The following is a 23711-nucleotide window of genomic DNA, read 5'->3' as shown; positions in this document are numbered from 1 at the left end:
TTATCTCACATCCTTTGACAGGATCCAGCTTTTTGTTTTTCATCTACTGTAAGTTATAGAATCTGGCTAAAAGGAACAAATCTGGATGAGCTGGTTTATGCAAAAATAAAAACAGGTACGTGTGCTTGTGAAAACTAAGGAGTTTCAAAAAAGGGAAATAATAGTTTTCAAAATAATGATTAATTTTATATTTTAGATGAACTGTAGACTTCCATATTCATTTACTGCTCCTTGCAAACATTTTTCATGTTTTTTTTTTTTCCTCCAGCATTTTTAGCAGATTTATGGAAGCTGGATTTGATGCCTTCTGGCATACCATGATTTCTCTTAATTTAGGAAGGCCCTGAGTGAGGCAGTCCTGTGTGAACACGAGGTGCAGTGGCTGTTTTGTGGTGACCAGTGCCGAGACATGTTGGTGTGCAGTTCCTGGACTGTATTTATGATTGTATTTATGATTTTACTGCAGCTCTGGACAAATCACATCTGGGAGGTTTTGGAGAGCATAGGTCTGGTGTTTATTTCCCACTGAGATGCAGTAACATGAGTAGTTAACAGCCAGTTGTATTTTTCTGAATCCCTCCCATAGAAGGATTTCATTTCAGTTCAGTTTCCACGTTCTTCATCTTATCCAAATAAAAGGTGAAGGCTTTGGGGTTATCTTCTCTGGAACTGCAGCTCTGCAAAAATACACTTGCAAAGGTCCCTCCAGAGGCAGTGGCAACTCGTTCTTCAGCTGGAGCTGCTGGTCACCAGGTGAGCATGGGCCTCCCAGACTGGATATGAAAAGGGTTCCTGAGCCACAGCTTCCTTCTAGACACTAATGGAAGAGTGAGACTTTGCACACCATGCTGCCAGATTTTCAAGTTTAGCAAATAAATTGTGAGGCAGATTGTTCAGAGGGCTGGGAGGAGGTGGGAGGTCTGTGGGATTGTGTTCATAGGACAGGAGAGAAATGGGATGTCAGTGCTGCTTGTCTGGAGCTGTGCTGGGAGATGCTCCTGGACCTTCCCCCAGCTTTGAGGGGTGAGTAGGACTTGTGAGGCCAAACACAGGGGTTGTTGGAGGTGAGAGCTGGTGTTTTCTAATGGTATTGAGAGCAATTTTAACAAAGCCGGGTGATGGCAAACACTATTACAGGTACAAAAAAATAGCGCTAGTCGAAAGGCACAATGGCCTTGTGGTGCACACAGTGGAGAGGAATTGGGAGCTCTTGGATCAGGTTTTGACTTTGCCACAGACCTGTGTTACTTTCAGGCAGTCACTTAATCTCTGCATCCACCATCTCTGAAGCAGCCAAGCTTGGAACAGTTTGTGTCTCCGGAAGCATGTATCTAATTCAGTTGTTATTATCAAAGTTAAATATTAAAGAACTCTTGTGTTATCATAGGATAAAACCATGCCACACCATTTTCACTCTGAACTTTGTTCTTTTGCTATTGCATTGTTTTTCAGGAAAAACAATGTTTTCACTGCATAAAAGTAAGTTAGGCAGAAATTCGTGATGTGTGTTGTGCGAGCTAAACTTGAAGATTTGATGTCTGACACTAAAATAAGAGATGCATGTTAAATGCCACTAGGGCTGATTGTTCAATAAAATGAAGCACAAGTCTGGGCATTTAAAGTAAACAAATAATATAAGACTTTGTAGAGATCAGCTTTCCAAAGCTGTTTGGAAAGTTGATAAGAGTTAGACACACAACTTGTGTCTAACTGTAGGCACTCCTCATCCCCTTGGTGACAGGCATGCTGCTCTGAATTAGTTGCTCAAACTTCCATTAATATTCTATGTCAGTTAAGGAAATAACTTAGATAAGATCAATTTTCAAACATGTTTCTTCAGGAAGGAACTAAAGAGCAATCCTGGAAAATATCTACTGGAATGGAAAAATTCTGATCTTTGGGAAAATAAAGGAGCTGCTCTGTGAGAGGAAAAATGTATTTGGAGGACAGGTGAGTTTATTTACCAAACTATGCAACCCTCAAGTCTGTCTTTGAAAGTGCATGGTCAGTTTATGAGGAGGTGCTTTCAGATTTAGGAAGCACTGGGAAATGACAAAACTATTTACATTCTTCACATAATGGGACACAGAAACTTCTGTGACAATTGGTGGTTTGTCCGTTTTGGGGAGAGGATGGATGGAGACTTTTGAGAAGTTCAGTTTGGCTTGTGTTTTTCAGTATTCATTGACACTATGTGAGGTGGTAATTACCTAGTTGATGTCTGGAGTAGGATAACTCCCCAGTAGACATCTACAGCACTGTCCCAGACACCCAAACTGGCAGGATTTGGGCAACATGGGGCCATCCATGTGCTGTTCCACACCATCAGTTCCTCCAGTTCCACCCTGCAGTGTCTTTGTTCCAGCTGATGAGAAGTTTTACAGCATAAAGGCAGCTTCTGAGGGATGTAACCCTGAGAGCCACACCTGTTCTCACCCTTCCAGCCCTAAGCAGAGTATGACAATGACCCACATTTTTTTACAGAATTTCAAATATTTCACCTGTGTTGTGTCTACATTGTCACATGCACTGATGTGTCACCCCTGAAACATTTCTACTGCCCTGTTAAGTATCGTCTCAGCTATCTCAGTTTGGCCTCTAGAATGTTTTATTTAAAATGATCCATAGACTGTATCATATTGGTTGTGAACAACTTCAGAACAATGTTTTGAACAATTTTTGCTCCAAGATCAATAAAGTAGACCACTTTCCAGGAGCTCCCATAAGCATGCCTGGAGCCTCCAAATCAGGGAAGTATTCAGTTGGAAAATATTTCACCTTTAGTGGAAAAAAAAATACCCATATTATTTGGATGGCCTTTTGTAATGCAGCGACTGTTACAAACCTCAAAACCAGAGAGCTCCTCCAGCTTCTGAAACAGCTGCATCTCTGCCTGGTTGTGAACCAGAGAGCTCCTCCAGCTTCTGAAACAGCTGCATCTCTGCCTGGTTGTGCTCTTGGATGGTTTGGTACAGCTGTCACAAAACAGAGCCTTGCTCTGAGGCACCTCCATATTCCTGCATCTTCTGCTGGGACTGATGAGGCTGGTGATGTCTCTAACCTACCCTGAATCAGTCGTCTTCTTTACTGCAGTAGCATCTTCAACAACATCTGCTGTGTTCCTTCTGCTGGCAGAGGTTGTATTTTGTGTTACTGGGGGTAAATCAGCATATCTGGCTATGGTTTTTATCATTCTGCGTGAACTTGAGTCTCTGGAGTCTAAAATGCTCTAAAATTGTTTTTCTTTCTTTCTTTCTTTCTGTGAAATTGTCAGGAAGAAAATACTGTTCAAAAGGAGGCATAGTTTAAATTTGAGGCATCAGCTGAGGTCTGCTGCACTGCAGGTTTTCATGTGGAGTTGCACAGCCATAGACTTCCAGCCATACAGAGCCCTGCAACAAGTTAGACAAGAGGCACTGAGGCCTCTCCTACAGGACTCCCATTCCAGGAGAAGATTAATTTGTGCAGGAACTGCCCAAAGAAGTAGAAAAGTCACTGCTTGTAGGGGCCTGCTAGACTTTATATAGTGGTAGTGTAATAGGCTTTGGAAATATGTATTATAATGGATCATGTGTGATCAAGTAGGTCCTTTCTACCTGTCTTCCCTTATACATGTGCTGAACCTTAAATACCACATGACACTTAATCCACACTTTCAGGCAAAGGCTTCATTTTAAATTACTCATTTGAAGATCAAACAGTTTTTGTGCCTGATAGTGTCTCTGACAGTGAAAGATTACAGAATAATTTAATTAAAAAGCTCAAGCAAAGCACTAATAATACATGATATCTCACCAAACCCACAGACATCTCCCCTGCAGCTGTTGGATTTGCAAAGAAAAAAACGAAAAACCATAGAATAATATGGCTTTTAAGGATTAAGGATGCTTTCCAGCCTGAAATCTTTAGGTAATACACTACCAAAATATGTTTCTTAATAGGAATATTGTGAGTAGCATCATTGTTTAGAAACCTAGCCAGCAAACACTGGATTAATCTATTTTTGTTGTTATCGTTGCAGGCTGGCAGTACTTCTCTCCAGATGTACCATTTGGCACATTAAGCAATTCTTTTCTTAGAAGGGGAACCTATGGTTTTGTCATGTAATGCAAAACACCAATGGAATCACTACATAAGCAAAATGCCAGTAATGGTACAGTGGTCCAGCCACAAACATTGGTATGTTAATTTTGTTTTATTTTTCCTAGTGTGTCATCTGCATAGTACTGCATTTTGTATCAGGACTATGGCTGGACTGTTTAGTATCAGATTTTAAAGTGTTTTCAGCAAGAGATTTAGGGTAGGAAACTAATGGTCGGGGGTTTTTTTCTACTTTATATGGATGTAACTATAATTTTAGCTTGATTTTTGACACAAGGCCAAATTTTCCCCTCAATTTTATCTGTTCTATCATTCAGCTGTATGCATCCACTTTTGATAATGGTACCCAAATACACAGAAAAACAAGTAGTTTACACTAAGGCTGTGACTTACATATGCCATTGCTACCTGAGACTAGCTAAGACTAAGACGAGGCCTTAAAATTTTTTTCAAATCACTTGTAAGAAGATTAGTTAAATAACAGCATATTCAGTTTCTTTGTGGGAAGCAGTGCCTGGCCTTTCCATCTTCTGTGCTACCTTAGTTCTCCAGTGGATGAGCCCCAGTCCTTGTGAAGGCAGCAGCAGCAGCAGCAGGTCCCTCCCGGCTGGGGCTCCTCTCGAGGCTGAGCAGCCCCAGCTCCCTCAGCCTCGCCTTGCCAGGGCGATGTCTCCTCTTCATGTCCACTGCCCTCCCCTGGACCTGCTCCAGGAGCTCCAGGGCTTTCCTGTCCTGAGGGGCCCTGAGCTGTCCTGGATGTGTCTGAGGTAAGGAGTTCCCCAGCTGCTTCTTGTAAGGAGCTGAGGACCGATCACTGGGAAGCTTTCTCCAGATAATCATTCAGAGACTCAGGATGGTGAGGATGGATTTTTCACCTTGCACAAATGATAACAACATTGTTGGAATTTCCTTGTCTTGCAGGTGAAGGACAGAAAAGGAGCAAGGATGTTCCTCACATCCCTCTGACACTTTGACTTTCACTCTGTCCACTGACTCTTTATGTGTATTAGAGTTTCTCCCCATCAGCAGGCCTATCCTTTCCCCTGGCTGAAGCTTCCTATGGGATGAGCAGCAGGACAGCTGCCTTCCTCCTAGCCTTGTGGCCAAGGGAGGAAAAGGAGACTGGCCAGGCAAATTGCACATGTTTCCTTAGCAGGGTTGGTCTTTGCACCAGAAAAAGCTCATCAGCCTGGGGAGAGAGCTGTGACATAGTGCCCTGCCTGACTGCCCAGCCTGACCCCTGGCTAGGGTTCTCTGGGATTCTGTTGTTTGTTACAACAAATACCCTGTAATTCAAGCTTGGTGTAAGTGGAGTCATACTCTGCTCAGTAGAGTTTCAGTAGATAGCAGGTTTCTTTCTAGTTAATATGACAGGTGTTTAGTTTTTTCCAGCCATTCACCAGAAATCTCACCTTTATTCTTCCCATGTTAAAAAAGTCAGCTCTGGCTTTTGCTTGTCCATGGAGTCAGAAAATGACACTTTCTGATTACTCTCCCCATGCCTAAAAGCAATGGAAAAGCAACAGTGAAAAGAAAAAAAAAGTGTGATTTCCCTCCAGGTTTCTAATGAAATGGGGTTGTGTGGCCTTTACAGTTTGATTAAGTCTGTAATTAATAATGACCAGGTGAGGCAGGGAAGCTATTTTTCTTTAGTTTTTTTCCTGTCCCATGAATGCTGAGAAAGAATGCAAGGAAGGCACTTAATTGTGAGACAATTATACAACTTTCCTGTTGGTATAATTCCTAAAATCTGGCCATGTTTTAAACCCCTGTGTGGAGCAAAATTTCATTATTTCTCCTCTCGAGTATTTCTGCCTTGGTCCTGCTCAGCCACAGGAGGGAAAAGGACAATGCTAATGCTGTGCTCTCTTTTGTTTTCTCTGATTTCTTTTTTTTTTTTCTTTTTATTTCGTTTTGAAGCAAACAACCCAGGGCAAAACATGGTTGTGAAGGTTTGCAGCTACACTTGGAGCCAGAGAAAGCCACTGCAGTAGTGCTGTGAGCTCAGCCATGTGGATCCAGTATTGAGGGGAAAAGGGATGCACATTCAAGGTAAACTACTTTTTTAAAAGTTACTAGCTAAATGTTTCAATGTGTATTTAGTCTTTTCCCACTCCTATTTGTGTTGCACAAAGTGATCATCTACCTTTGGGGTGCCTGGCGTGGGGGGATATTGAGGTAGACTATGAGATTACCACGGGACTGTTTCTTTTTTAAGGCAAATATGTTTAAGTTTAAATTGGTGTGTGCATGTAGCTTGCAGCACTGGAACTGTTTTACTCACCAGTATGTTATGATTAGGAGTCCACAAAAGAAATGTGGATTAGGCAATCAACCTGTGTAAAACTTTTCCCTGTGGCACACCAGCTGCCCTTCATGTCTGCTCTATTTTCATAATAACTGAACTTAACATATTCTCCATTCCAAAGTTCATTCCATTTCTTAGTACTTTTCAGTTAGAGGTGGCTATTCACACCTGGCTGTCATCCAAATTGCATGTTGAAGGCATTTTTGAGGAAACTTGAAGTTTTAGAGTGTTAATAAAGGGCTGCCTGCTAACATAAAGTCAGATTTGTTCAATGTTAATGTAAAAGAGTAGGTAAATAGTAAATACTGAAATATCAAACCAAATATAGATAATTTAAAAATATCACCCTGTGCTCAAGGAATACTGGTGACATTTCATGACCTATTTAATTATTTTTCACTTAAAAGTTATGCACTGCCATATGCTGAGTATGTCAGTTATGTCCCTTATACTGCTGCTGTTCATATATTAGAGGATTCTTCTATAGTTATACAAAATCACCTTATGTTCTTTTCCTTCAAAATCTTCCTTGAACCTGCACCTCAAGAATGCCTACAGATGCAGTTCTGTCTACACCTCATCCCAGGTACTTTTACAGAGCTTCTCTTTGTCCCTGTGTGCCCTTTGTCTTTTGACTGTCTGCCTGAATCTGTATCTTCTCTCTTGACCTCTTCATTTGGGAGTTCTCTGAGGCAAGAGCCTCATACAGCACCTAGATAATGTTCACAGTAATGCTCACTCTCAATTCATCCAACAGCACATGGTTTTTCCTAGGAAGAGTGAGTCCTTTCCTTAAGAGAGGAGTTAGGTTGGTCTTGTATGAGATTAGTCTTTTATCTTAGTAATCAACTGGGTATGTTATTAGAGCTTTGGCACCAAACCAGTGCTCCCTTTACATGAGTTTTCAACTAGAAAGGGTTGTCAAGCTTATTGTTAGGACAGGCCTGCAGGCTCCCCCCTTTTCCTCACACCTGTCCACATCTCTTTGTCCAAAAACCTCGAGGCTGTCGCACCATGTGCAAAATGCAGTTTTTGTGGGCTTGTTCTCCTGAATTCTGTGGTGTTATGATCGGCTGTGTTGTGGAGATTGAGAGGAGAATTATTCTGATGCTGATTCCTGACCCACTGAGACCCAGTGAGTACATTTTCATTTGATTTACACGATCCACTGACAAGTATTGTGGTGGTATGTTGTTGCTTTCCAGGAAACAGGATGGAGGAGAAGAAAAAGACTGGGAGAAGTGGTTGGACTCAACGGTCATAAGTGTTTTCTCCAACCTAAATGGTTCCCTTTAGTGAAACCTTGAAAAAGTTTTTGTGCATTAGCAAAGAAACTGGGTTCCAATAAGACTAAGACAACCTTTGCCACTTTATCAAGATGCCTTGAAGCACATATAAAATACAACTTCACATCAGTTTTAATATGCTTTTATACTACTAGACTCCACTTTAAGTCAAAAGCAACTCTTGGGTGAAGTTGGATTTAATGTAAAGATTAGCATTATGTCATCACATAGGAAAGTGCTTCTTAACCACCAAAATATATTTAAAATACTTTTCTGAGTAGATTTGTTGCTAATTATACTATATAAATTTAAGAGTGGAAACTTGGTTTCTCCATCATCATGGCTTGCATGTCTAATATTTTGCACTGAGCTTTGAGTGCAGCTGTAGTGCAGCTCTCCCTGGAAATCTGTTTTTGATCTAACCCCATTTTCTAGTTAAACATTTCAAATGAAATATACTGAGCAAGAAAAAGAGGACTACTTTGTTTGGAGTATTCTATGGGCAGAAGATTGCCTGAGGACTTCCTTATTGACTGTACCTTATCTTGCTGTGTATCCAGTAACAGATTGAGTTGGAGTGTAGGTACCTCAACCTCTGTTTAATTTTCTCTTTTTTTTTTTTTTTTTTCATCTCCAGCTACATGGATTAGAGCTATAAAGATGTTGGTCTAAGTCACAAGAGTTTTGGAGACTGGAAATACTTGATTTCAGTAGTTGAATTTAAAGTTATCTGAAGGTAAATATCTCTTATCTAGAAGGTCTGTAAATTGTGTATTCATCTGATTTCCTTTCCTTACTGGTTATCATTTTCCTTTGGTGAGTGGTTCATTTGGCTTCCTAAGCAGAACTAGACAAACTCCTAAATCACTCCATGCTTTCAGTGAGCTGTGTCACCTTTCCTTTTTATTTTCCTTTATCATTCTTTTCATGCTTCCGGAACAATTGAGCTGAAGTATTGTGAAAGCTTTCCTATCATCTTCTGTGTGCCTGTCTCAAACTTCATACCTTAAAATTCGGTGTGTTTGATATTCAGCTACCGTCTCTCTCATATTGCATGCATGGGGAGTTGGGATTTCTAACATGACTGCAAACATTACCTTTCCAATGATACCTTGTGTTGGATTAAAAGGTGCAAACACTGGAATTGTGAATACTGGAGTTCTGTGCCCTTACCAGTCTGAGGACCTGTAACCTGCTGCTGGAAGTTCTTACTCAGGTTTCCCAAAACTAATTCCTTGCTGGAATTCTCTGATAAATGGCTATTGTGTGTTGCTAAATAGTTTGTGAAGAGCCCAAAGCTGACTAAATTCCAATGATAGTCCCAGTTTTCAAAAAGAATGTGAGTTATGGATACTGTAATTGTATGTACTTGCTTTTTTGCAAGTACCGTATGTGAATATTTGTTTTAATACTAAGTAATTATAGTAATGTCATTAATATATTAGTTAATTCAATGCTTTCTACTTTGAGAAGTCATTCTGAAAACATTTCACCTTTCCTCCATACCATTATCACTCCATAATACACCATTATCAGCAAATACCTGATAATATATCCCCATATGCTTGCTGTTGTGAAAGAAATTAATATTTATACTTTCACTGTAGCAAGCATTGCCAGAGTGTGTGGCTGTCTCAGTTTTCAAATATGTCTTGGCATTTTTAACTATTTTGCTACCGTGGATGCAAATCCTGCCTTTAAATTAGTATTGTCCTGTCTTATGAGAAACAGGGATTTGTCCACATTGAGTTGAAAGCTGGGTTTGACTCCTGGAATTTCTGTTCTCAGTAGTACCAGTAGGCAAAATGAAAACTAGCTTGACTCCTGTCAGTGTCCAGGCGAATTTTCTCAGCTTGGCAACACATAAGCACCGTGTTGCACAGCAGATTGGTATGAGGAAGGATTGATGCACTAAATTCTCTAGGTTGACTGTATACTTTATGATCATAAAATTAATTTTTTTTTTTTTTAAAAAGCATATTCTCCCAGAAGCACTAACTGGATCTTCTTACAATCCCTACCTGGTCTCTGCATGTGCAAACCTGATGGTTCTGCATTTATCCCAGCAAGTCACGTGTTAAGACACTTGTTTTCATCACAAGTCTTGATGTCCTTCCAGAGCTATTAAATTAAGAGGCTGGCATGCCCTTTTTTGAATGTGAGAGCTGTAGAAAGGAGGTGGAAGTTTTTTACCACTCACATGCATCTCAAATCATTTAAAAGCAAATTTGGAGGGATTATAGCAGCAAAGAATGTAGGTGCAATCTTGAAGTCACGTGAAAATACCACTGCTTTATAGATGTCTATTAAAACTCTGAGCATGCTGATGTGTCAATTTGTTGGCTGAGAAGCTTTGAAAAACCTCAATTTCTATATCACCTAAATGAAGGAGTGGGGTCCATCCTCTGGTTCTGTGGCCTTTTGAACTACTTTTATTCATGATGTTAGGGATGGTCCCCACTACTGCATGACCTTCCTGAGTAGGAATATCAATACACTTCCAGTTAGGCTGAGGTAGAGATTCACTGTTTGGTGCAGTCTCCCTTGCCAAAGTTGTGCAGCTGCTTTGTATTTCACCTCGGGAGTAGCGTTTCCTTGAAACCAGTCTTCAGGAATCCAGTGTATAACTTGGAGAGGGGGAGGGCATCCTCAGTTTCATTAAAATTATATCCAGGACTTCTGTGGAGGAAAAGGCTTGGAGAAAGGGAAGAAGCCAGCATGCTATTAATGAAAACATCAGATTCCTTGCAGAACACCACTTTCTTTGCAAGGCAAACTCCAAAAAGAGGAAGAAGTCATTCTTGGGTTTCTGATTTCTGTGGCCCTTTGAGCTGATTTGCAGCAGTGAGAAAAGGTGCCAATATCTTTGTATTGTTTGGCAGAGAAAAGATTACCTTGTAACTCATCTTGTCTGGCTATGGCCTGGCACTGGATCATGACCAGGTTGATGGCAGCCTGACAGTTTTAAAAGAATATGTTGGCATTTTATGAAAAGGGAAGTTATTACACTTGAAAGGAAGTAAAAACAAAACCAGAAAACCTACGCTTGTCAGTTTTATGGCAGAGAGGCTGTAAAAATTCTGGCATGTTACTTCAGCCAATCCCTGCAACAAATTAGTCAACTAAATTGATTACAAAATCAAAGATGGATTTACATAAGCATTTGTGTTTTATTTACCCTGCTCTTACACTGTGTCAGACACTCAAAAGAGTCAACCCCATGCCCCTTACAGTTAAAATTAGTTTACAGCCTACATTTGGATGTGTAGCAGCAAGAAGGGAGCATAGAAAGAAAAGAAGAGCATGGGAAGGGATGAGACCTCCTGGGTCACTGGCTCCAATCCCTCCCAGTCTCAGGAAACCACATTGTCTTACCCTCTTTCAGACTGTGTTATGGTCTTCTGACATACTGTTAGATGATACAAAAGATGGGGAGTTAAATTTACAGATTTGTCCCAGTTCAGTATAGTTTTTGTCTGTCTCTATTAACTGCAGGATTGGATCCATGCTGAGACTTATCACAAGTTTCTGCTGGTGGGCTCTGTTTCACAGCAGGAGATGTGCCAGGGAGCTGGGGACAGTGGAGACAAAGGCAGCATCATTAGTGAGCAAAGTATGAACAAGGAGGATTTGGGGTAGCTCTTCCAGCAACTGGGAGAAGCATGAACTTGGAAAATAACGTTTCCAAACATTATCATTCCTCTTTCTGTTCCCAAGCTGCTGTCAGAGGAGTGAAGCAGATCACTTTGCCCTGGGAAAGCCTAATCTGCAGTGCAGCCTAGGGTGAGCCAAGGAGGTTTGGGTGCTGTGGACAGGCTGAACTGATGGCAGAGGAGCCACATGCTGTGCCAACTGGGTGACACTGCATTCCCATGCTAGCTCAAGTATTCCTATGTTGTGCACTACAGGTCCCTCAAAACTTTCTTATGCCATCCTTCAAAACCCTTCATCAAGTATCTTCATCTTCATGCTTGCTCAGTGTATAAGTGAGAGCTACAAATAAGGCTTGCTTGGTGGGTGCCATAGCCTCAAAAGCAGTTTTGAATTATTTTGCTTTATCAGTCAGAACTGTAAACTGCAACTGTATGACTTTGGCTCCAGAGAGGATTGCGAGGAGCTCCTAGTCTTATAGCATGTTTTTAGTCAGGCAATGTAGCCAAAGAAAACCAGACTTCTTCTTGTGGTCAGAAAGAAACAATTTGCTTTGATTGAAGGCTCGGTGCTGTGGAGAGGCTCAGAGTTGTGAGCAGCTGCACAGGAATTGCAGGGATATGGGCTGGTGGTTGCCAACACAGCTTACCTCTGTCACAACTGAACCTACAGCATGATGAGGGAGAGCTGAGAGCAAGGCTTGGAGCTGAGAGACACAGAGAGAGTTGTCTCTGAGCTGGAGAGCTGAGAGCAAGGCTTGGAGCTGAGAGACAGAGTTGTCACTTCTGGCAAAAGGGAGGTCTTGGCCAAAGTGATCTGCTTTTCTTAAAGCCGACCAAGATTTCTGTATACTGAGTACAATTGCCTGAGTAGATGCAAATAATCTGGGATCAACTTTCGACAGGAGTTCTGGCTCCTGTCTTGGGAAGGACCATCCTGATAGTGGGAGCTTTGGGTCAGTAATATGTGCTGTTTCACCTGCCTGTGGCCAGAGAATCTATCACTTATGGCTCCATCCCTGCAGTGTCTGTGTCTTCTGGACAATGCAGCCTTGTGTTCTGAGGCTGGCAGCTTTTTTTTTCTTCAGGTCGGTGCAATTCTTGCCCCATCACTTGGTTATTCAACCCAAGGAGGTCCAAAGTCTCCTGTTCAGGTAAAACTGAAGAAATTTGAAAACATTTTCTTTAGATGCTGAAAACAAAGTTAGTTGGGTTTGTGATTGAACTCAATATAGGAAGTATGTTTTCGGTATGCTCAGATTCCTTAAAGGATTTTAGACCTAAAGACACCTTCTAGTAACTCCCAAACAGTTTTTTCCATGAGTTAAGAATAAAAACATCCCTTTTCTGAGGTTTCAGAAAGGTTTTAGTCTTGTGCAAGTATAGTGGGAAAACCTAAGTATTACTTATACTTACATTACTTAATTACTTATTTATTGATTTTTTAATGAAAAATGTTTTGTCTGTCTGTTTGAGAAAGATGTGCTCAGATTTCGAGTCCAAATTTCACCTTGAGGACATTAGATGCTTATATTCAGACTTTGCCTTTTATTGTGGGTTTGTTGGGGAAGGTTCCCTAATTCCTGTTTTACAGATGGGAAATTCAAAATGCTTCTTAACCATCTAGGGGTATTGTCAAGATAAATATTTGAGAAAAAAAAAATAGCATGGTAATATAGAGTCACATCTGACATATGTTGAGCACCCCAATGTCAATTGTCAAAATCTCTAGTTGCTTCATGAAAGCAAAGGTGAGTAGAGGAATCAGCTTCCATTTAAAAATGAGATTTGCATAAAGCTGTGTTAAAACTGCATCTTGGGAATTTGGTGCAAAAGGAATTTCTGCAGAGCTTGTTGTTAAGGAAATCTTGTGAGAAAATGTGCTAATTTTTGCTTTGAACCAAACCATGAACAAATGAAGTTTATAGTGTGAGATTATTTTTGGAACTCTACCATCCACCAACTATCTGTCTGTAAGTCAATGAGGCAGCTGTCTGTCTGTCCCTGTAAATCTGTGTGATGAAATATGGCCAAGACCAGCAAGAGCTGTGGATGGGGATGGGAATTGCCTGGCAGGGCTGCCTTGCTGCTCCAGGATACCATCAAGCTGTTCAAATAAAGATGAGCTGGGACAATGTCACAGCTGGCTGAGATGAGCATGGGAAAGAAAAATATGGTGACAGGAGATGGAGAAGTGACTTGGTGTGCTGGCATTCCTTTCTTTTCAGGGCAAAGACATGTGAAAGGGCTTGTCACTGACAGAAAGACCCTCTCACATTCTATTGTGGTGAAACTTTCGTCCTCCAAATAATACCATGAGTTGTATGTTTCAAGATGTAATTCGTGTATACATATTTTCACACCACGGGAATTCAGCATTGTGTCCTCGCCCCATAGCCTCAGCAACTCAGAAATCTCCTGGTTTATTTGGGCACAGGATTGGGGTTTTGCGTATTTTTTAATTTTTAATGCATGTGTCTCGCAAATTGCTTTTCCTTCTAGTGTTAAATGATATGCAGGCTGAGATCCTTTTATTGTGCTTGATTAGCTGAAACTCATGGATAAATCTTTAAAAGGAGAAAGTTTTCTAATTTCCATAGAGTGACTGCACTAGGGGATTAGGAATCCTATCTTGCACCTCTAAGCATCTAAGCTCAAACTTTCTGGTTAGTGTAAGCGAAGCTAATTCCCAGGAAAAAAATGAAACAGAGAAAGAAGATAATAGTATTTCTAAGAAAAGAAATGCAATATACAATGGGGGAGTTTGTCCGTCTGTATTCAACATTAAACCCTGTGTTGATTAGGGGTTTTGTGAAAAGTTGATTTTCCAGTTCAGCAAAACTTATAGAAAAACATTTGCTTCAGGTCAACTGCAGCTAGTTGCCCTCCCTCTTACTCATTAAAATGAAAAGCAAGTGTTCTCACTTCATTCAGCCTTGAGTGACCTTTTTGATCTAAAGCAGAGCTTCTCCCAGCGCTTGGTCCTGGTCACTGGACTCAGGAGGATTCTTAATTTCTCTGGTTACGATGGCAGCTGAGGTCACACATAACTTGGCCCCAAAAACAAGGAATGCAGTCCAGGGTTCCAGCCCCAGATGGATGTCTAACCAGTGGAATGTCATGGCTTGCACAGTAAGTTTTCATCAGTCCCTTGAGAGGAGCAGATGAAAGTATATTCACAGATGAGAGTATATTGATCTGTAGGTGGTAGGAAGGGAAAATGTCCCTGTGCTGGCACTGCTGAGACACTGCAAATCCTGTGGACAGTTCTGGGGTCCCCACTAGAAGAAAGACCTTGTGGGGTTGGTGCATGCCCAGAGAAGGGAACAGAGTTGGGGAAGAGTCTGGAACACCAGGAGCAGTTGAGGGAGCTGGGGTGGCTCAGCCTGGAGAAAAGGAGGCTCAGGGTGGACCCTCTCGCTCTCTACAGCTCCCTGACAGGAGGGTGTAGCCAGATTGGCACTGGTGTGTTCTCCCAAATAACAGGAGACAGGACAAGAGGAAATGGCCTCAAGCTGTGCCAGGGGAGGTTGAGATGGCCATTAAGGAGAATTTCTTCACAGAAAGGGTTTTCAAGCATCAGAAAAGGCTGGCCAGAGAATAGTGAAGTCATTATCCCTGGACATATTTAAAAGTCATGGATGTAGCACTTGGGATCATGGTTTAGTGGTGGCCTTGGCAGTGTTAGATTAACAATTGGTCTTGATGTTTTTAGAGATCTTCCTGGGTTTAAATGATTTTGTGATTTATAGAACAGAACATTGCCAAGTAGCACTGGGATGCTACATTAGCTTCTGAATTGCTGAAAGCATCAGTAGACTGCATTGACTGGTGGTGGAATAACTTTTCCAGATGGCCATAAATTGGCAATTTAATCACAGTGTTAAGGAGGGTTTATTTTTTCAGTAATAACTTTGGTTAATTTTATTATGTGTTTCAGTTTTCAGTCCAGCAATCTTCAATGCTAGAAGAGTAGCTTCAAAAATTAAAGGGAGAAGGGGCATATAAAAGAGTGTGTTGAGCCTTAGGAATAGTGTCCTGCAGTGTCAGATCTTACAGAGCAGGCCAGCCAACATATTTATGGTCCTTTTTGAAAAACCTACTTTCTGCAATTTTGGAAAAGAGAGCTCTGCTCATCTTCAGGATGAAGCAGTGGTGCTGAGGTGGTCTTGTCACATGTAGATCCTTTGCTCTAGATGCTTTGGGGTTTGATATTGTGCCTGAGAAGGTATGAGATCATACCCTGACCTCATACCATCTGTTTAACAGATGGGTGTGTATGGCAAGGCTAACAGTTAAAAACCTGGCTCCACTTAGGTCAGTGGTATCAAGATTTTACCCACGATTGGAGGGGGAGGAGAAAAAAAGTGTCCAAAGATAGGTCTCCTAAGTCACTGCTGGGAAAGCCTGTAGGCTTTAGAGCCTTGTTTATTTACCCTTCTGTCATTTGGCTGATAGTTATTTGTGCTTGGCCCTTGGACAGAGTATTTGAACTTTGTGTATGTCTGTATGGTTGTTGGTGCAGACTATTAATACATGTAACTGTTGAAAGATATGAAAGAAGTGCAGTTCTTACTTCCAATGAAACTGTGAACATTATAAACTGAGCTGGTTTTGATCAGAATCCTGTTTGTCCATAGTTCTGTAATGAATGTGGCACAAGTATCAATCATGTTTATTAGCAAGTCTAGGTGTTCTGTTTGCTGCACCAGACAAGATGATTGGCTTGTTTTCTTAACTCAATTGCCCTCTTTTTTTTTTTTTTTCCTTTCTTTTCTTCTCTTTAAGCACCCAACCATAGATCATCCATGGATTTCTTTAACCCACAGAATACAGTTGTACCACCCTCACTGAAATGTTAAAAGTTTGTGGACAGGAACATGGCTGGGTGGGGCACTATTCAGTTTCCAGCCTAAAATCTGGCAATGGCTCCTAAAATAGAGTCCTTGACAGATTAAACCCAGCTGTTGCACAGGTGCACTGAGGCTGTGCAGCAAGGAAGTTTACCCACTTATAAACTTCTGCCTGTGTGCGTCATTAAACGGAGATATTTTTTGATCTTAGCTATATACTTTTTGTTTTTTTGATTAGGCAAGACAAGTGGTCTTCATTAAAACCACAGACAGCAGAATGGTTTAATCTAAATTCTCCCCTGTAATTGCAGAAAGACAAACACAATCTTCATAATGCTCCAATTCTTCTAAGAGTAAAGCTTACAATGTCTTGTTTGTCTAATCTGACACTTCAGCATCCAGTCTGCACTGAAATAGTATATGTGGAGTTAGATTTTATAGATTTTTCTCATTGACTCTGAAAGAGCTATGATATCCCATTAGGAATATGGTAAAGGGTGTAGAGAGTCAGACCTCTGTGGAGCTGCTGAGGGAGCTGGGGGAACTCAGTGTGAAGAAAAGGAGTGTCAGGGGGACTTTCTGGTTCTCCACAGCTCCCTGACAGGAGGGTGAAGCTGTGGTGTCAGGCTCTTTTCTCAGGGAACAAGGGACAGGGAAAAAGGACACAGCCTCAGGCTGTGCCAGGGGAGGGTCAGGTTGGACATCAGAAGGAATTTCTTCACTGAAAGGGTGGTCAGGCACTGGCAGGGACTGCCCAGGGAAGTGGTGGAGTCCCCATCCCTGGAGGTGTCCAAGGAACACCTGGATGTGGCATTCAGTACTCAGGGCTGGGTGACAAGTTGAGAATCAGTCACAGGCTGGACTTGATGACCTTGGAAGTATTTTCCAACCTGAATGGATCTGTGATTCTATGGAATGGCCCAGGGAGTCAATTTAGTAGAAAAGTTGCTTTAAAGTAGTAGGATGGTATATTTTTCTGAGCAAATTCACATGCAGACGCAGACTTCTCTTGCCTTTGCAGAAATCTGTTGTGTAAGTAATGTGGAATAAACAATTTCCCTGCAGGCAGGAAACAGTGACTACAGTATATAATTTACCCATGCTGGCTATTGGGGGAACCCCAGGTAATCCCATTTGTTCTTACTGATTCCAGCTGCAAGTCTGACTGAAAAGCAAGGGGAAGGAAAAAACAGTTAGTTCCCACATCTTTTTGTTTTATAAAGACAATTCTCCTAATGTGTGCAGCCAGTAATGACAGGGCTAATTGGAATCTTTGCCATAACACTTCCTGGCTCAAAGACAAAGCTTGCAATGACCTTCCTCAGGTGGCTGCTGTGGTCTGGAGGAGAAATCTTAGCACTTCCATAATGACTAAGAGAGGAGGGAGGTTGCAATTTTATACAACTGTTTCCATACCACTGTGTGCTGCCTTTCTGATTGTTAACTTGGTCCTGAACATGACAGGAAGAAAAAATGATTCTGCACAGGAATTGCAGAGACAATTGAAATTTTCTATTTTACTTTAAATACTTCTCTTGGTGCTTCTCCCAGCCAGAGGTTCAGTCGGCACACCTGTTTTTTATAGCTACTGACATATGCCTTGTCATTGTATTTCTCTGGTGGGTTTTTTTATCTTAATCCCAAGGCCTCCTGTATCAGTGAGGTCTACAATTTAATTATGTTTTGGAAGAAAGCACTTCCTCTGGTTTTTGGTCTTATTATCTGATCATTGCATTAGATCTTCATTTGTACTGTATTTGGAAGCAGGCTCTTCTCATAAATTTGAATTTAATGGGCTCCAAACAGAAGTTTACTGTGCTGATTCAATTACTACATGCTACAGATTGTTGCAGGTCCTGAATGCTGAATAGTTCCTGAAACACATCTACTTCCAAGCTGCAAATGGCTGCACAGCAAGGCATTGGCAATAGCATTTCAACCCAAAAGTGCATGTAAGTCTTCATCAAGCTGCTATTGTCTGAAGTGGAATTTGGTGCAGAAATCCCATCTGGTGATTTATATTCTTGCAGAAAATGTCACCATGAGGAATTGAATGCTTCAGAAGAATTGAGGTTTCTATTAGTTTTCCTTCAAAAAGAAATGCTTTAAATGGGGTTATGAAGCAGGAGCTCACTACTGGGCTCAATCCTCTCCTTGAAGGCTTGAGGCCTGGTTAGGTTCAGCCTCTTAAATTGTGCCCACAGCTGATACAGCAGTTAATGGGATTGTGATCAGTGCCTTCAAATGCATCAATCTGATCCCTGATGTTTCTGAGGTGGACATTAGCAAACATGGAACTTAAACTGTATAGAACCTTCACTTTTGCTGTGAAGAGGCTTAAAAGAGCCTTTTAAGGACACTTCACTTGTTTACCAAGGTCTGCTTTTTTGTGTTTCCATTTTAAAATATGCTAATGTATGTTTCTTACCTCTTGTTACATTTACATTAATTTTTATTTCACTGTTTCCATAAATCCATCAGGCTTGTTGCTGAGAATACAAACTCTTTTACTTCTCCTCAGCTGATATGTAGTTGAATATGTATTGTCCCATATATAAGTGACTGGAGAATTAGATTTTGATCCAGTCCCACAGCTGACATTCTGCTATGGGCTGTGGATGTCAATAATGTGAAATTAAAAAAGTAGATGTAAACTATTGTAAGAACATGTTTGTTAAGGTTACTGTATTGTGCAGTAGATTTCACTGTATGAGAAATCTGTTATCTAGGTAGAATGTATTTTGAACTTGAATTCAGAAAATAAGCTATAGATAAAGCTGTGATAGCATCAGAAAAATAGTTATCTTAAATTCATATTTGCAAATGAATGATAAAATCAATGCCGTATTTCTCAGGAGGGTTGTTTCTGTGTTTTCAATAAATTCTATTGAAGGATGATGTAGGTCCCTCTAGCTTCCCTCATCATGGCTGATATTCTGCTGGGATGCATGGGACTTTTCTCATTACTCCACTCTCACTTTAGGCACACCACAAACTCAGGAAAACAATTTTTTTACTTATTTATGTTGTCCTCTAAATCACTGAATCATATGATGGTTAGACCTTAAAGACCATATAGTTTCAACCCCCTGCCATGATGGTTACAAGCTTCTAGTGCAACTGTCATAGGGGAAAAAAAAGCACAATTGTTCTGGTTTTATTTATTAAAACCTGCAAAGTCCAGTGCAGGTGATTGAATTCCCAGCCTTCTGCCAGTACAAAAAACTGCTCATTTCCATTTGGTTTTTCCTCAGGTACTCCTATGGGGGAAAAAAACTATTCATCTCTACTCCAAAAGTACTTGTGAACTTTTTTTGAAAGTTGGTGGGAAATCCTCTTAGTCCTTTGGGTAACAGGTCAGTGAGCTCTTTCACTTGGCATCTGCAGCTTTGGAACACCTGAGCTGAGAAGCCTGTGCTTGGCATCTGCCTATAAACAAGACTGCTTCTATTTCTTTCACAAGTCTATGTGTTTGCAGAAGGACTTTTGTTTTTCTGTGTGTGTGTGACTGAAGAAGAAAAGGGAAACTGGAGTAAAAGGTGAGGAAGACGTTATTTGCGTTTTTTTATTTTACTTTAGGCTTATTTTTTTTTAGTATGGTAAATGTAAATTCCATGCTCTGATCTGCAACTCACAATTTTCTATGATTTCCCTTATTTTTTGTACTTCCCTTGAGATCAGTGGTGCCAAACTTTTTAATTTACCTTCATACAGAAAAGTTTTTGTACAACAAATCATTTCTCTAACAGCTGTTTTCTGTGAGGATGATGGTAAAGCATATTCCAAACCATTTAATTTAAAGTGCAGTGTCTGTGACTGCTTTCCTTGTCACCATTGCTCAGTATGAGGTTCTCATCAGATTTTTTTTCAGTAATAGGTGAAGTTATAGTTTCAAATTGAGTTTGACAAACTCACTGAGTTTGGACAAACAATAAATACATCCCAGTTTAACCCAGCAGCTAATTTATAGTGTTTGTCCCTGGACTTTGCGTTAGGGACTGTTCCCAATTCTCCATGCAGCTGTGGCATTACCTTTCTGTCCTGACTTGTAATGACCTCTGATATTCCAGCCCAGGCTTTCTCTTAAGCAGAACTTTCCGGTTGTGCAGGATTGTATGGTGGTTTTTCACTGTTGACAGAAGTCCACTAGGATGCAAACCACCAAACTCATTCTCACTGTGACCTAAACCAGGATTTAAACTGAAGTCTCTGGAGGTGAAAAACCAGACTACTAACAAGTGATGGGAGAGCCTCACATAGCTTGGTTCAGATAAAATCTAAATGTTCAGCTTTTCTGAAACCATTCTGGTCCAGAAACCAGCATTTCAGTCCCATGAGAGTAGTTTGCCTTTTCTGATTTATTGCATAATCAGAGTGGGACTCCACTTCTGAAACACCAAGAAAACCAGCTTCTTTTTTTTTTTTTTCTGTAATGATTTTGACTAAAACCAGTGAGAATAGACATGTATGAAAACATTAAAACAAAGAAAAAGCACATTTTTAAATTCTACAATAATGGATCATGCTTTGCAATCTCAAACAATGGGTTTGTTTTCCAGAAAATAATCTAGAAATGTTTCCTCTTACCTGAAATTTTGTTTTTCATAGTACTAAGTCAAAATGAGAGAAGCAAAACTCTAGTCCTTATGCCAATGGGGTCTAGAAGGACTGGGTTTAAATAGGCATTAGAAAAATAAGCTAATAGTAAGAATTTGAATCACTGGGACCAGACTGCCCAGGAAATGGGTGTAATTTCTATCACTGAACATGAGAGTGGCTAAATAAAGGTTTTGGAGAACAGAAGAATTTAGGGCTGGTCTTAGGACACGAGCGTGCATTATAAATTGTCTTCGGATGGCTTCCAGGTTGATGATTCTGTAATTACTTGTCTGATGCAACAAAATTCTCAAGTGTATTGATCTTCATGTGAAAATACCATACTGAAAAAACCCTATCTCTTAAAGGTCCCTCATAATTTGCTTTATTTGGCATAGCTTAGCAAAGACTTTTCTGTTAAAATCATGGCAGCCTTTGCTTGCTGGGGCTTCATTTTGGTCTTCCAGAAAACCTTTGCACAAAGCACTTGGGAAATGCTAATTGACTAGTAACTATATCCTGAAATTGCTGCTCTGATTTTAACCCCAAAGGAGTGGTTTATTTTGCATACTGAAATGAATAGGGTGTTTCCACTTCCCTTATTCTTGATACTCGAAAGTTTAAATATGTGTGGGAGAGACGTGCAGAGGAAGAACTGATGATGTGAGAAATACTAGATACAACTACTGGAAACAGTGGTTCCAGTAGAAGAGACCCACTCAGATAATAAAAATGTGACTCACTCATGTGCTAACAGAGAAGTCAAATTTTCTCTAACCAACTGTTTTTAAATTTTCTGCATAAACACAATGATGCATCAGGATATGTCTAAAAATAATTCCTCCTCCTGTGGCGGATATATCCACAAACCCTGCACAAAACCACTTGTACTTCTCAAACACAACTACTGGGCTGTGAAGCCGTGGGTGAGTGAATGGGTTTGGTTAAGATGAGTTTCAATCAAACTTTAGTTAAATATAAGAAAAAAAATAATTTATAGAATGTCTGTTCTGAAGGGAATCAATGAACTGAATGTGCTGCCATGGTTCCTTCCTTAACACAGGTTTGTCAAGTCTCACTGCTCATTGGTGTGATGAGCTTCTCTGAGTTTCTCCTATTTTTGCTGGAGTCTGGAAGTGCTGTGTCGTTCTTAGCATAGCTGTGTGCCTTCCCAAGATCTATTAAATGCCCCTCATCTGAGCTGGATAGTTTCATACAAAAATTCAATTCAGCTGAACTGACATATGGCAAAAAAGGTCACTAGAGCTGTTAGTTTTGCTGTGGTCAGCTTGAGTGGAAGCTGGCTGAAAGGGCAAGATAATGTTTGAATGTGATGTAGGGAAAGTGGAGTTACACTGGAAAGCAGAAAACAAGTTCATTTTTACATTTATGCTTTTGCTTTTTATAAATCAGCCCATAAGCGTGTATTGATCTGCTGTTGCTCTATTTACCTACTGCTGTGTAGCTTGGTGAGAGAAGAGACATTCTGACTGCATGTATACCTCTTTTTGTAGCAGTGTTCGCTGGGACTGGCTGGAGTGCACACAGGTGATGGTTCTGTACTGGGGACTGCATGGCCAGGAGTTTTGAGGTTGGCTGTGGAGCTGGACACATACGTGAGAGATGTCATCTCTAAAACCTTAGATTGGCTTTTGCATGTGGAATTGTTTGTTGTTGTTGTTGTTTAGAAGTTGTTCATTGTAGAATTGTACTGGGGTTTTTTTGTGTGTTCCAATTGAATGTTTGATTGTTATAAGCATTATCCCTATTTTTGTGGTCCCTTACTCATTTGTTTGTTGCTATTGATGCATTGTTTGTAAGTGTAATAATTCCTTTTAAGTTTGTTACTTTCGAGGTCTTCAAAGCAAATCCCCTCACAAGCAGCATCTTACAAAGAATTTTTAACCTGCCCCAGAAGTCTTGTAACTTGACACCACAGCAACGGTGAATACTAATGAGGAACTTTCCCTCCAAAACCTCAGTTACCCCAAAGACAGCAAACCCTTGGAGAAGATGTTACCAGCACCAATCAACAACAGCTATAGGGGTGGGACTGCCAGCAATAAACTGAGGGGACAGAGATTATAAAAGGACCTGTGAAGTTTGAAGAACTGCCCCTTAACTGTGGATTAGCTGCAGCTGAGGACCCGACACTGCAGACTCCGGTCTACATCTCTTTTAGAGATTTTTAATATAAATTTGAGTGCAGATTAGCTGCATTCACTGCAGTGCCACTGAGTTCTTGCTTTGGGACCAAAACGCCGGTTCGGCCAGAGGGTTCCTCAATCCTCAGACCCGGAACTTTTTTTAATTTCTTTTATTTTTTTCTCCCTCACCCATTATCCCTTCCTCCCCTTTGTTTTTTTTTCCCTTAATAAACACCCTAGTTTATTTGAACCCCCAAAGTTGTGTCTTTCCTGACAGAGAGGATGCGACAGGGCAGTGTTGAGGTTTGTCATCATGTGGAAGCCCTGCTTTCTGTGGATCACTGAAGTCAGTGACAGGCTTTGTGCTGTCCTCTATAGGAGCTCCTGTGGACCATCAGGAGGTCAAAATCATGGAATCACAGAATGGTTTGGCTTGGAAGAGACCTTAAAGCTCATCCCGACCCCTCCCTCTGTTATGGGCCAAGGATATCTTTCACTATTCCAAGTTGCTCCAAGCACCATCCACCCTGGCCTTGGACACTTCCAGGGGTGGGGCAGCCACAGCTTCTCCAGGGAGACTGAGGCCTCCTCACCCTCACAGGGAAGGTTTTCTTCCTAACAGCCAATCAAAGCCTACTCTGTCGGTGTGAGACGGTTCCCCTTGTCCTGTCATTCCAGGCCCTTGTCAATAATTTCTCTCCATCTTTGTTCCAGGTTCCCTTCAGGTACTGGAAGGCCACAATGAGGTCACCCTGCAGTTTCTCTTCTCC

At 40.9% G+C, this 23711-nt stretch overlaps 1 long non-coding RNA gene across 2 annotated transcripts; it reads left to right on the top strand.

Annotated features, from left to right (window-relative positions):
* The first annotated feature begins 342 nt into the window (after positions 1-342).
* On the top strand, positions 343-23021 carry LOC131586211 (uncharacterized). Of its 2 annotated transcripts, XR_009279112.1 has the most exons (9): positions 343-753; positions 1841-1950; positions 4022-4179; positions 6022-6153; positions 6957-6995; positions 8333-8431; positions 18042-18150; positions 19586-19737; positions 22312-23021. It is a non-coding gene; the product is annotated as an uncharacterized LOC131586211 (long non-coding RNA). The 2 variants fall into 2 exon arrangements; XR_009279113.1 differs by lacking the exons at positions 343-753; positions 1841-1950; positions 18042-18150; positions 19586-19737 and adding an exon at positions 3320-3501.
* The last annotated feature ends 690 nt before the right edge of the window (positions 23022-23711 follow it).

This window comes from Poecile atricapillus, chromosome 18 (assembly GCF_030490865.1).
Source record: "Poecile atricapillus isolate bPoeAtr1 chromosome 18, bPoeAtr1.hap1, whole genome shotgun sequence".
NCBI lineage: Eukaryota > Metazoa > Chordata > Aves > Passeriformes > Paridae > Poecile > Poecile atricapillus.
Note: the sequence above shows the minus strand (reverse complement) of the source record. Positions and strands in the feature narration are given on the sequence as shown.